Below are 12,696 nucleotides of genomic sequence, written 5' to 3'. Positions count from 1 at the left end.
GAGAGAGAGAGAGAGAGAGAGAGAGAGAGAGAGAGAGAGAGAGAGAGAGATTGATTGATTGTGCGTGCACGCAAGCGCTTTCAAGGACCCAGGTTCAGTTCCCAGCACTCATATCAGGTGCTCATAACCACCTCTAAGTCCACCTCCAGGGGATCTGACACCTTTGGCTTATGTGGACACTAGCACACATGTGCATGTAGCTCCCTAATATACATAATTATATGTGCACATACCCCACTACCACATACACATAATTTAAAAACTAAGAACTGGAGAGATGAAGTCAGGTAAGAAGAGCTGTGAGTGGGTGCTGGAGACTGTGTCGGGTATGTTTGGCCATTGTAAGAATGTTCTGAGAGAAGTTGGAATGACATGGGCTGACCTAGATTCTATCAGGGTCACAGGAGAATGTGCATGCTGACCTGTGGTACTCTCTGCTTGCCTGGAATGGTCAACACACAAGAGGCTACCAGGCTCGCTATGGCTCATTACACTCTCCACCCTGAAGAAGCACATACAGGAGCATGAGACATGGTGTTTAGACAGACTAGTTAAAAGAAGGAGGTCTACATGCAGTGGTTTGGGGGTCCCCGCTGGAAAAGCTTGTTTGCCATCTTAGCCAATGATGATGTCAGGAGATGGTGCATTGTACAGGTCTAAGCACACCTGCTATTCACTTCCATTGCTTCTCTCTTTACTTGAGCAGACATGTTTGAACAAAGTCTTTTATGTAAGAGAAGACAAAATAGATGGGAAAATAAAACCTGCAAACTCCTGGGTAAGGACATACAGTATCTATAAAAGAGCAACAAGGTGCTAGCAGGGCGCCATTTCCAGATAAGTGAAGGAAGGCTCTTGGTCATCTAAAATGCTACTCATTCAACAGAAGAGTAGGAGGAGAAATACGACAGTTTTATAAAGTATATTTTAAAAGGCAAGGAGATGCAGAATAGAGATATAGGGTTGGGGGACACCTTGGAAGACTGCCTAACAACTGACCAAGAGCAGGAGTTTCAGGAAGCTTGAAGTGAATGACTGTTCTTCCCGTCGGCTCTGTGGGCCGGACTCCTGGGGAATGTTCTGCCCTTGTCCATTACTCTGTGTCTAACACAGCATGTGCATATAGATTCTCAGATATCTTCACTGAAATTAGCCTTATCTTTTGTAGAAAAGATGCAAAATAAACTAAGAAGGAACCAATGGGAAGGGCTTTTTTTTTTTTTTCTTAGTTGGGAATAATATTTTCAACAGTCTTAAGTAAGACACCAAAGATCGATTTAGATAACAATGGCAGTGTGATTGTGCTGACAAAGGGACAGAGAGCACTGGAAAGGGCTAGGATGCCTGAGTCTAAGCACAGGTGATCCTGAGGTGAGCTCAGCGTCTAGAGACAGCTGAAAGAATGGCTGGGGAAGGGTGTGGTCGGAGCCCTCACCTCCAGCACTACATATCTGTGGAAGTAGTTGTCAACAGTGTAGGTTTGTTTTGGCCCTTGAATGTTGCACCCTTCCCTGTATGAAGTCCACGTCTGTCTCCTAAGTCCATGTCTGCAGGGAGCCCTTCTGTGGATCTGCATCCTTGGCTTTCTACTTTCTTTGCTGACCCCTCCTTTGTTACTGTTTTGATCATGTTCCGTTCTGCACAGGAGCTTTTGGTGAGTGCTTATGGCACTGTTTGTAGAGTTGCTGGAAACTTCAGGGCCTGGAGGGCTGGAGTTGGTCACCGTGGATATGCCTCTGAAGGTTACCTTTGTCTCTCCACTTTCTCCATCGACCCCTTCCACCAGGATTGCCTGCCTGCGCAGTCATGGGCACTAGGAACCAGAGTAATGCTTTCCTCCTTAACTTGTTCTGGCAGGTATGTAGGATGCAGAAAAGCCCCATAGAAATCTGCACATGTCTCCGAACGGATGTGCTCTTTTGTTTGCTAGTACAGTGAGTGAGACTGTCACCACAGGGCCTGGAGGTCTTTTGCAGGGAGTTGTTTCCCAGACAGTCATTGGTGATTCTCTTGTAGCTTCTAGGTAATGCTAATACATTTCAGTGGCGTGAAGGCCACTAGCCTGCCAGCCTTGCTCCTTTCAGTTACTTAGTGTGGACTGTAGGCTAAGGACTGTTGGCTCTGTTCACTGGAGTCACACTGATCGACAGCATCATATGTCATTGAGGAGATGTTAGTGTTTAAAAGACCGTGGCCTTTGAGGTTAGACAAACCTGGATTTCTAACTCGTCTCCGTGCCTACTAGCCCCTTTGCTTCCCTTCCCTGATCCCAGTTTCCTCCTTGGTATAACGGAAACCATCATTATTCCTCTGTGAGGAGGTTGTTGTATGGATTGAGTGAAATAAAGCAGGCGACCGACTCAGTGCACAGTGATGGCTGGTGTGTGCCCACTCTGTCCCTCCTGCCTTGTGTCTCAGGGAGGCCACCACTATTTGCTCAGACCTTCTGAGCTCCCATCTGCTTGTCAGCAGGAATTTTTCTCATTGGTAAGACTCCAGCAAGTGTTGATGGCTGCTGTCAGCCTGTCTGCACCTCCCACCCTCCCTCCCAAACACTACCACTCCTTGCCCTTAACTCCCAAGGCTCACTGCTTCAAAGACATTTTCAGTTTTCATCTGTGCTATTTCTTATATTTTCTTTCTGCTCTTTGAAAACATCATAATAAATTATTAGTTTTTCATTAAAATGATGTCTGGCATCAATAAAGCAAAAAGGAAAAGCTATGCTTTCTCCCTCAATTCTCTAAGGTTCTTTATTATGAGAAGTCACCTGGTGACACACACAGGCTTTAGAGAAAACAGGACACAGGTTTGTTTTAAAGGATGTCTATTGTATAACTTCTAGTATAGCGAAAAAAGGTTTTCTCAAAGCATTCTCCACCCCACAGAGTGTGTGCTGTATTCAGAGAACGTGATAAGAACATTTTGTAGTGCTTTCAAGCTGGCATGTCCTCAGTCATGGAGTCTGTTCCGCTCATCTCTGTCCACTGATGGCTAACGACTGTGTATACAGAGCGACTGCCATGCTGCTGTTCTGTTTGCTCATGCACTGCTACTTTGATATGCTGTCAGACCTGCAGCGTTAGTGTAAGGGCTTGCTTATGTTTTTATCTTGCTCTGCCTGATAGCTCCAGCCTCGGTGTGTGGACCTTGGCTGCCTCTAACTGTCGCTGGAGTGCTGGAGGCTTCTTGAGTCTGCATCAGTTCTTTAGTTGTCCTTCTTGACTTTTATATTTTTGAAGAACTTGGAACAGTTGTTCTGAGGATTATTTCTTTGTTTGTATTTGTGTAATGAACACTCTTAATGAGATTAAGGTTTTGCAGTTCTGTGGAAAGCTGTGGCAGGAGTGCTGTGCCTCCAGGCCATTCATTGTGTCAGCGGGTGAGTGATCCATTGGTACAGAGAGAGCACCAAGAGAGTACTGTTGCTCTCCTCCTTAAGATGCACAGGGGCTTCCTCAACGACAGGTTATAGTCTGTCCCTTGTGATCCCTGTGTGAGTTAAACTGGCGTGTGCCTCCTTAGCAGCCTCTTATTTCCTTGCAGATTCATTGATGCTGCCGTAGGGAGGAAGACTTTCTTATTTAGGCTTTATTGATATTAGTTTGAACTCACAGATTATTTTATTTAATAGGTTATATAAATATTACTATATTTAATATATTAAAATGCATTTCACATTATATTTATATGGTATAATATGAATTATACATTTATCAGCATATTAACATATATTTATTAAATTAATATCTATTTGTAATATATTATATAATGCATATTTATTTATATGATTTATATGTAGATAATAATCTTATAAATACTTTATTATATACAATCATAATAAAATATATGTATATAATATGTTTAACTATAAACATATAAAAATAAAGTATCTATACTATTCTATATTGTTATTAATTTATTACCAGCATTAAATGTTTTGATGCTTAAATTAGTTGAGGTCGAGCTAGTGGGAGCCCTTGCAAATAGCCTTTGTGCTCTGAGGGTCGTCACCATCCATTCAGCCCTCATTATCTTTCTGTTATATTAAGATACTCAAATTCGTTTGTCCTTTCCAGCCTTAGACCCAGCCCTTTCTTTAAGGTGCTCTGGCTCCTTTTCATGGAAAATGGTATTTTAAAACCAGGATTTGCATGTTGGGTGTGATGTTGTTACTGACATGTCATTTGTTAGAGATTCCCCCCAGTCTCATGTTTTCAGGAACCAAGCTAAGAAATGCATGCATGTGTGTGTGTGTGCATGAATACTGTCTGCATTAATTACATCAGTTAATTACATTGATTACTACAGCTCTATGCAATGCCCAGTACTCATTCTAGACTCTGTTTGCATCCGTCTATCTATCTTTCTTTCTCTTTTCTCTTCTCTTCTTTTCTTTTCTTTTCTTTTCTTTTCTCTTTTCTTTTCTTTTCTTTTCTTTTCTTTTCTTTTCTTTTCTTTTCTTTTCTTTTCTTTTGGTTTTTGAGACAGGGTTTCTCTGTGTAGCCCTGGCTGTCCTGAAACTCACTCTGTAGACCAGGCTGGTCTCGAACTCAGAAATCTGCCTGACTCTGCCTCCCAAATGCTGAGATTAAAGGCATGCGCCACCACGTCCGGCTTGTTTGTAACTTTCTAACAGTGGAAAAGTCTGCTGTGTAGCATTATTTTCTGTCCCTGCTAGGACCCCTGCTTTGGCATTGAGTGATAGGTTTGAATGAAGGAACTGATACAGTTACAGTGTTAGGCACCCTCACTGCACGCTCTGTGGTTGGGATGAAGTGGAAGTAGAATTTTCAGTTTTCACTTTGACTATATGCTATGCAACTATGTGAATATTCTTGCTTTTTACTGTTTAGAGTATGAATCTGATAAATTATTCAATTGCTGTGAACTATTAACATCTAGCTTTTTTTTTTCCAATAAGAAAAAGTCATAACTTAAAATAAAATTGCTCAGTTAGAAAAATAGCTCCTTTGTTTTAAAACTCCTTGGGTGTAGGCAGCAGTACTGAACAGATTTCAGCATTTCTAATTACAAAATTAGCTTGCAGACTTTGTCTGGCTCGTTTTTCACACCTGTCAGCTGTAGCAGTGTGAAATATGTTCCTCACATGAGACCCTTGCTGTGCCTCCTGCTGCCAGAGAGAGCCTCCATCACTGCTGTTACTGGGCTGCTAGAAACAAGCATGTGGGGGGAGCTTATGAGCTGGGGACCAGGAAGTTTTGATAACCTTAAGACTCATTTCCAAATTACATTATTAACTCTGTGCATAGCGTTGGGAAAACATTGGATCTCCTTCCCTGTGCTCTCCATGTTACACAGTAGGTCTCTTTCCCTGTGCCCCCATGTTACACAGTAGGTCTCCTTCCCTGTGCTCTCCATGTTACACAGTAGGTCTCCTTCTTTGTGCCCTCCATGTTTCACAGTAGGTCTCCTTCCCTGTGCTCTCCATGTTACACAGTAGGTCTCCTTCCCTGTGCTCCCATATTACACAGTAGGTCTCCTTCCTTGTGCCCTCCATGTTATACAGTAGGTCTCCTTCCTTGTGCCCTCCATGTTATACAGTAGGTCTCCTTCCTTGTGCCCTCCATGTTACACAGTAGGTCTCCTTCCCCTCTACCCCCATGTTACACAGTAGGTCTCCTCCCCCTGTGCCCTCCATGTTATACAGTAGCCCCCTTCCTCCCCCAGTGTCCTCCAGGTTGACAGTTGAGGACAGCCATTAGTGTTGATGCCTTGGAAGGAACTTACTGTTTTTGGTTTTTTCTCCCCTATGTCTTCAGAAAATGTGGTCTGTTTTTCCCTGATGTAATTAAAACTTCACTTTGTGCTCATAAGCTCATACTTTATTCTTAGAAGTGTGCTTTTGAAGTGGTCTTTACTGGTTTCAGTCTGGTTTATTTACCTCAGGTGTGCCAGTTGTCGCTGTGGTTTCTAGTACCAGTTCCGAAGGTGAGTTTCTCATAGTATCAGGCAAGTAAGGAAGGCTGTTGCATGGCATAACTGGCAATTATTTTTGTTTAAAAGAAAATTTTCTTCACTGTGGCTTTTTTTTAAACCCAGGAGGACATATTTGTTTTAGACTTTTCTCTCCATACTTATGAGGGAATAGATCTTTTAAAGCTGAATAGGAAGGACCATAACCTTCCAAACCCTCTGGTCTTAAAGGCTTTTGTTGTTTAATAAACAAAAACAAAACAACTGAACTGGCAATTTCTATAAATAGTCTTTTGTTTTAGAGTAAACTTGAGAGCCAAGTTCTATATATTCAAGCCTTTGAACTGTAGACATTTGGAGCTAGCCATTTTCTATGGGACAAGGTGTTATTGTCATACTGTACGTCCCCACTCCCTGTTTTGGTTTGTTTCTGTAAACACATATTGTTCAGACACTGGCTCTGTATTGCTGACTGACTCTCACACTCTGCCCGGACAGCACTATCTACTGGCTGTAGTTCCTAACACTTCTTTGCACTTTTAGCCAGTAACCATTCTGTTTTCATCCTTAACTCTGTCGCTGTCCCCGTTGGTTTACAACGCAGGAGAGGGGTGGAAAGGCACTGCATTTGCTGTGGCCACTGAGGTTCAGGGTTGACCTCAGAGGGAGCTGTCTTTGTCAGTTAGAGTGAAAACCAGTGTTCGTTCTCCATTTCCAGTCACAAGTGTAGCAGAGTATTTATTTTAAAGGCACAAAACAAACTTTATGTTTACTCAAATTCTGGAAGGCCAGGCTGAGTTAGAAAGCATCATGGGGCAGAGCCCTGTGTTGCCTGCGATGGAAGAGGCCGGTTCTCATTTCACAGTTGTATCCCTAGGCAGAGCAGAGTTGGCACACAGTAGGTGTGCAACAAAGGGCTGTGCAGCGAAGGAATGGCTCTCAGGAGCTTTGCTGTGACTTTTCTTCTATTATTTTTTTAAATTAAAAACGGATTCTTCTCTCATACATTGACTGTTCATTTCATAGATGCAGGAGCTTAATCAGGAGATGGAGTCTCTGGGGCAGTGGCAGAGGCCCAGAGTATTATTTTATATCCATTTATCACTTTCTATATCTTTGAAAGGACTGATTCTCAAGCTATACAATAGTTGCAATTAAGTCAAACACAATAATGTGAAATTTTATATGTACTGCTACAGTGGCTTGACCATTTATAGTTGTTATTTGCATATTCATTGTCTGTAGTCAGGCAACTCTCGTGTTCTCATGGAGGTACTTGAACAGTTGCTTTCGTGAGCTAATTTTGTTCCTTTTATGTTGGTCTTTTAAAACTTGCTGATAACTTCTCTGCTGAGGGCTACCATGACTTCATTTATTGGACAGAGTGTAGTGTCACTGACTTGAGTGTGAAGGGACTTCAGAAACTGTCTTCCTGAAGGAGTTCATTATTTAGACAAAGAAATGGGCCTCTGAGCGTTCAACTAACTTGTCAATGTCTCATCAATAGTGGGTGGCAAAGCTGGAAGAAGAGCCTGGGTTTTATGGTCTCTGGTGCAGTGCATTTCATTGTGAATAATTTACCTCTAACAGGCAGATAAAATAAGAAGTCAGAGTTTTGGAGCAGGATTGTCTAGGCAGTGATAGGTGATAGAATATAGGGCAATTGAGGCAGGCTTACAAATCAGTTACAGTGGGCTTTTCTTTCCTCCCAAGTGCTAGGTCTCTATGCCTGTTCAAGAGGGGATAGTGAGAAGATGGCCTAAGGAGAGGAGGAGTCGGGATGGCACACGCCTGATAGGTCTGGGCTGCTCTCAGGGCAGGAGGAATGATATGGAGAGAACCATGCTGTGTGTCTGTACCATGTGATACCTAGTGGGGACTGTCCACACTGGGTTAACTCTGCTGTTGTGGATTGAAGGAAGGCATAGCCAGGAAGGAAATATTACTTCTTGAAAGAAGAACAAAGCCTAGCATATGTGTGTGTGTGTGTGTTATGTATGTATGTACATCTACCTGTGGGTTTAAAGATTGTATTTGTATTGATTAAATGAGCCCAGAAGGCATTTAGGAGATACTTTGATAACTTTATCTTGGATAACTGCATCATTTAATGTTACATCCATGTATTATTTTTATTAAACATAATGGAAATAAATGAAAATCCATTCATAGAATTTTATCTTATTTTATTAATCATTTTATTCATTTACATTTCAAAAGGTATCCCCCTTCCCCGTTACCCCTAGTCCCATCCCCCCCTCACTCCCCTCTATTCATAGAATTTTAGACTTAAGAACTTTTTAATTTTTAGGTTTTACAGAAAGGTCTTGTTCTGTGTCCCAGGCTGGCTTTCCTTGCATCCTCCTGCCTCAGGTTTTCATGTGTTAGGACTGAAAGTGTCTCTCCCTCACCCCCACCCCAACAGCTTGTTTATCATAGTTTAAAGACTGAGCTTAAAACAGTGATGGCAGATGATATATTTTCTATAGAAAAATCAAACACTCCATCCTCTGGGTCACTGTGCCCAGCATTTCTGACACACTGATGTCCTCTGGACGACGCCGAGTTCCAGATTTGCTCTGACACAAAGTTGAAAGTATGCAAACACCTATAGGTTTGATTCTCTTTCTTTAAAATGTGTTTCATATTTTCTCAGAAATCTCATATATTTAGCAGTAAGCAGATCAAAGTTGTCATATTCATCAAATTTTTGTACACATATTTCCATACAAAACCAGGGCTAATAATTTCCCATAATTTCTTGGATTGACTTGAAACTGGAACCATCTTTCTGCTAGAAATGGCTTGCTAATGCACTTTCTATGCGGATTTTCTAAGTCTTGAGTCTCCTGAGCCCTTAATAACTTAAAAGTGAGGATAAATACCCTTGTAATTTTCCAGCACTGGAGATCCTTGGCCCCGTGAAGTCGCTTGTTTAATTTAAATCGTAGATACTAATAAAAGAAAAATATTTTGGGGTATAAATATTGACTGGGAGCATGTTAGTCACAGGTTTCACATAGCACCAACAAAGCTGTTTTCATAGAAAAATTATAACTAGGCATTTTAAAAACTGAGGAAAACACAAGTGATAATTTGTGCTTGGGGTGAGAAAACAAAATACTGTTTCTTTCCTGGATAAGGCATGTGTTTCATAATTAGCTCCTTATAAGCTGTTATTTTTCACTACAGTAGCATCAACCAGGTCCTACAATTAAACGCTACATTAAAATTTTACTTCTGGTTTTTATTTTGTGTGTACATGATGTGTATGTGGGAGGTGGTACACATACCATACTGTCCACGTGGAGGTCAGAGGGCAACTTCAATGGAGTCAGCTAGCTCTCTTCTACCTTTACGTGGTCCACAGTTCAACCTAGGTCACCAGGCTTACACAGCAGGTTTGAGGCCCTCTGAATCTTTCCTAGCTTTTAAATGGATTTGTTCAAGTTAACTCCATGAGCAATCCTGACCACCTCGTCTCTGCATGGCTACTGCTGAGTTTTAATAGAAAACTGGGTTACCCTGGATGACTGCTGCTGTGATGCTGGTGAGGGGAGCACAGAGCCTGGGGAACTCCTGGCTGTGATCAGCACAGCTGCTAGATCACTTAGCATGTTGGGCCTTGCATCACAGGGGCCTTAATTTCTGCCTGTAAAATGGTATCCTCATTTAAGACTGAATGTGCACTTGCATGTTTCTGCATATACCTTAAGGATATTAACCTTAAAATGTGCTGTGAATTATTTGACAGTTTTCTCTTTTTCCTTCTGTGGTAGAGCAAAGGAAAGCGGTTGGTACCTTTCTGTCACCCGATGGGGCAAATATTAATTTAATTAGAAATAGCTCCTACAAACATTTCCTAGAGGCCTGCTAAAAACATGCATGATTCTTGCTTTTGACCTGTTTTGTTGTTTTGTGGAGATGGAGTATATCCAAGACTGGCTTTGCACTCACAGCGATCCTCCTGCCTCAGCTGAGCGTACCAAGTGTGTGCCTCTATGCTTGGCAGACCCTTGCCAACAAGATTGCTTCTGGCTATTGAATCTTAGGACTTGTTTATGATTTAAATGTCTTTCTAGAAAAAAATATGTGAAAACAGCCGGGGAAATTCCAGAAATGACAGGGGAAAGACATCTTCAGATGGATAATAGGGTATTGATCATACCTGTCCCTTTGGGTTGTCGTGAGAATTAAAGGGTATAATCTATTTAAAGTCTTAGTATAGTGTCTGACACAGAGCAAATATTTAGTGTTTTTGTGTGTGAGGTGGATCTGTGTTATTATATTTTCACAGGTGCACACACACTATGGCACATTTGTATATGATGTGTGTGTATGTGTGTGTGCATCTGTGTTTGTATATTTCCACATGTGTACGCACACTATTGCACATTAGTGTATGTTGTGTCTTTATGTGTGGGGGTGTGTTTTGTGTTTGTATATTTGCACATGTGCACACATTATGGTACTTTTATGTATGTGTGAGGTGTGTCTGTGTTTGTATATTTGCACTTGTGCACACACACTGTAGCATACCTGGTGGTCAGGGAACAACTTTGGCATTGGTCCTGATTTTCATCTTGTTTGAAATGGAGTCTTTTTGATGTTTTCCCCCTCTGCTGATCCTTTTTGCCTGTTAAGTACCACATATGTTTTTCTTCTGTAAACATGAGATCATTTTATAATACCAGTGTTTTCACCAGCAGAGTGAATGTCTAGAAGAGCTAGCCGGTAACAAGAAGGTTGGCCGTGCTCTAAATGGATGTCATTGTCCCGGACTATTACTCACTACTGAGCTGGTCAGCGGTATCCAGGCCCTACTTCCATAGGATACTTAATCAGTAACCTAAGTCTATTGTTCTTCGTCCTTTAATGGGGTCAAACAGTACTTGCACAGGGTGTGCCATACCCGAGGCTCCAGACTGTTACGTGGTCTGTGATCTCTTAGTCATTGGTGGCTCACTTAGGAAGATCCTGCCTTTCTCTCACTTCCCGTTCTGGGGTTTGTATTCCTGCAGTCGGAGAAAAGGAGAGTCTTTTAGTCTGGGCTTTAAAAATAGTTCTACAAAAGAACAAAACCCAAATTCTACTGTCATATTTAGAGAATGTCAAGGACTTTGTGGACTGCTATGAGAAATGAGAATGCGCGAGGGGCAGGGTGGGGTGGGTCACTGTCTTAAACTACTTGCTTAAAAATGGAAGCCAGAGGTCTACCTGTTGATCTGTGCTAAGAGTTCCTGGGCAGCCTAAGCTACATAGTGAGAACCTGCTTGGCCGGGCATGGTGGCACACACCTTTAATTCCAGCACTCAGGAGGCAGAGGCAGGTGGATTTCTGAGTTTGAGGCCAGCCTGGTCTACAAAGTGAGTTCCAGGACAGCCAGGGCTACACAGAGAAAACCTGTCTCGAATCCCCCCCCCAAAAAAAGAACCTGCTTCAAATGACTCAGATAACCCCACAGCTCCCCTACCCCAGCCTCACCTCCCCAACCAAAGGGTAAGCAGGAAGAAATACCCCACCTTGTGGTTGATGCAAAAATATGGCAAGTTAGAGGCCATCTGGAGCTACAGAACAAACCCTGTGTGGGGTGGGGTCGTGTGCGTGTGTGTGTGTCTCGGGGAACCCATAGGCGAAGGCTTCCTTAGATCTTAGCTTTTACCACTAATGCCCTGTTGATGGAGACTTGCTTCTTTATTTCCTTCTCTAACATCTCTCCTTCCACCCCAACCCTTTTTCTTTTTGGCTAAATAAAGAATGCTGCAACACATATCCTTAAAAAAAAAAAAGATTTATTTATTTTATTTATATGAGTGCACTGTAGCTGTCTTCAGACACACCAGAAGAGGGCATCAGATACCATTACAGATGGTTGTGAGTCACCATGTGGTTGCTGGGAGTTGAACTCAGGACCTCTGGAAGAGCAGTCAGTGCTCTTAACTGCTGAGCCACCTCTCCAGCCCCTTGTATATCCTTGTATACACTACTTTAATGAGGTTTTAGGTTTAGCCGTGGAGTAAACTCCTGCGGCAATGGGTTTTTAGATGAAGGACTTTAAAAGGTACATTGAAGTTTGTTGGTAGCTGTAACTGTCCTTCAGAGAGGCCTCCCAGGACTCTCAGGTACAAGTACATTTTTTCAGGTTTGTGGGCACCAGCTATCTGCATCCCAGTGTTAGGATTAGAACAAAGTTTTGTTTTGCGTAAGCTATTGTGACTGTGTTACTAACTTTGTAAGTTGTTTGTTCACATTCTCTGGCATGTTTGGTTGCCTAGCAGGACTTACCTGCTTCTAACCTGCAGTCTTGTGATTCCTAGGTTGCCTCGAGCTTCAGAGACTGCAGAAGACTCCAGACTGAGGGTCTGTAGAGATGAGCTGTGCTCTGGGATTGGCAGGAAGGTGAATCATGTGATCCTCCCAGCCAAGGTGTCTATCCATGTGGAAGGTAGGGGTTGATCACTCGCCACATTGTGGAAAAAAAATTATTATAGAAACACAGTGTTACTGTTGTATAATTAGCTTACTTTTGAGAGCAACTTTCAAATGTCTTTTTCTAATTCTTTAAATACAGGTCTCACTTTGTATCTCTGGCTAGGCTGGAGCTCTCTGTATGGACCAGGCTGTCCTTGAGCTCATAGAAATCCTCCTGCTTCTGCCTCCTGAGTTCTGAGGTTAGAGGCCTGAGCTACCATCCTCCGCCTCTTACACAGATCCCTAAGGCAGCTTCTGTAATCGTAGTTCATTTAGAGAAACTCAGGG

At 42.3% G+C, this 12,696-nt stretch overlaps 1 protein-coding gene across 2 annotated transcripts in view; it reads left to right on the top strand.

The window, feature by feature from the left end:
• Positions 1-12,696, top strand: part of Disp1 (dispatched RND transporter family member 1) — a 130,125-nt gene that overhangs the window by 32,328 nt on the left and 85,101 nt on the right. The window contains exon 3 of one of the 2 annotated variants that reach the window (XM_021158753.2): positions 12,255-12,382. The exons of the other annotated variant lie outside the window; for it this stretch is intronic. The gene's annotated coding sequence lies outside the window, so the exon portion shown is untranslated. The remainder of the gene's footprint in view (positions 1-12,254; positions 12,383-12,696) is intronic. 2 annotated transcript variants of the gene reach the window in all.

The sequence above is a fragment of the Mus caroli genome, chromosome 1, assembly GCF_900094665.2.
Source record: "Mus caroli chromosome 1, CAROLI_EIJ_v1.1, whole genome shotgun sequence".
Lineage (NCBI taxonomy): Eukaryota > Metazoa > Chordata > Mammalia > Rodentia > Muridae > Mus > Mus caroli.
This window is presented reverse-complemented; position numbering and strand designations above follow the sequence as displayed.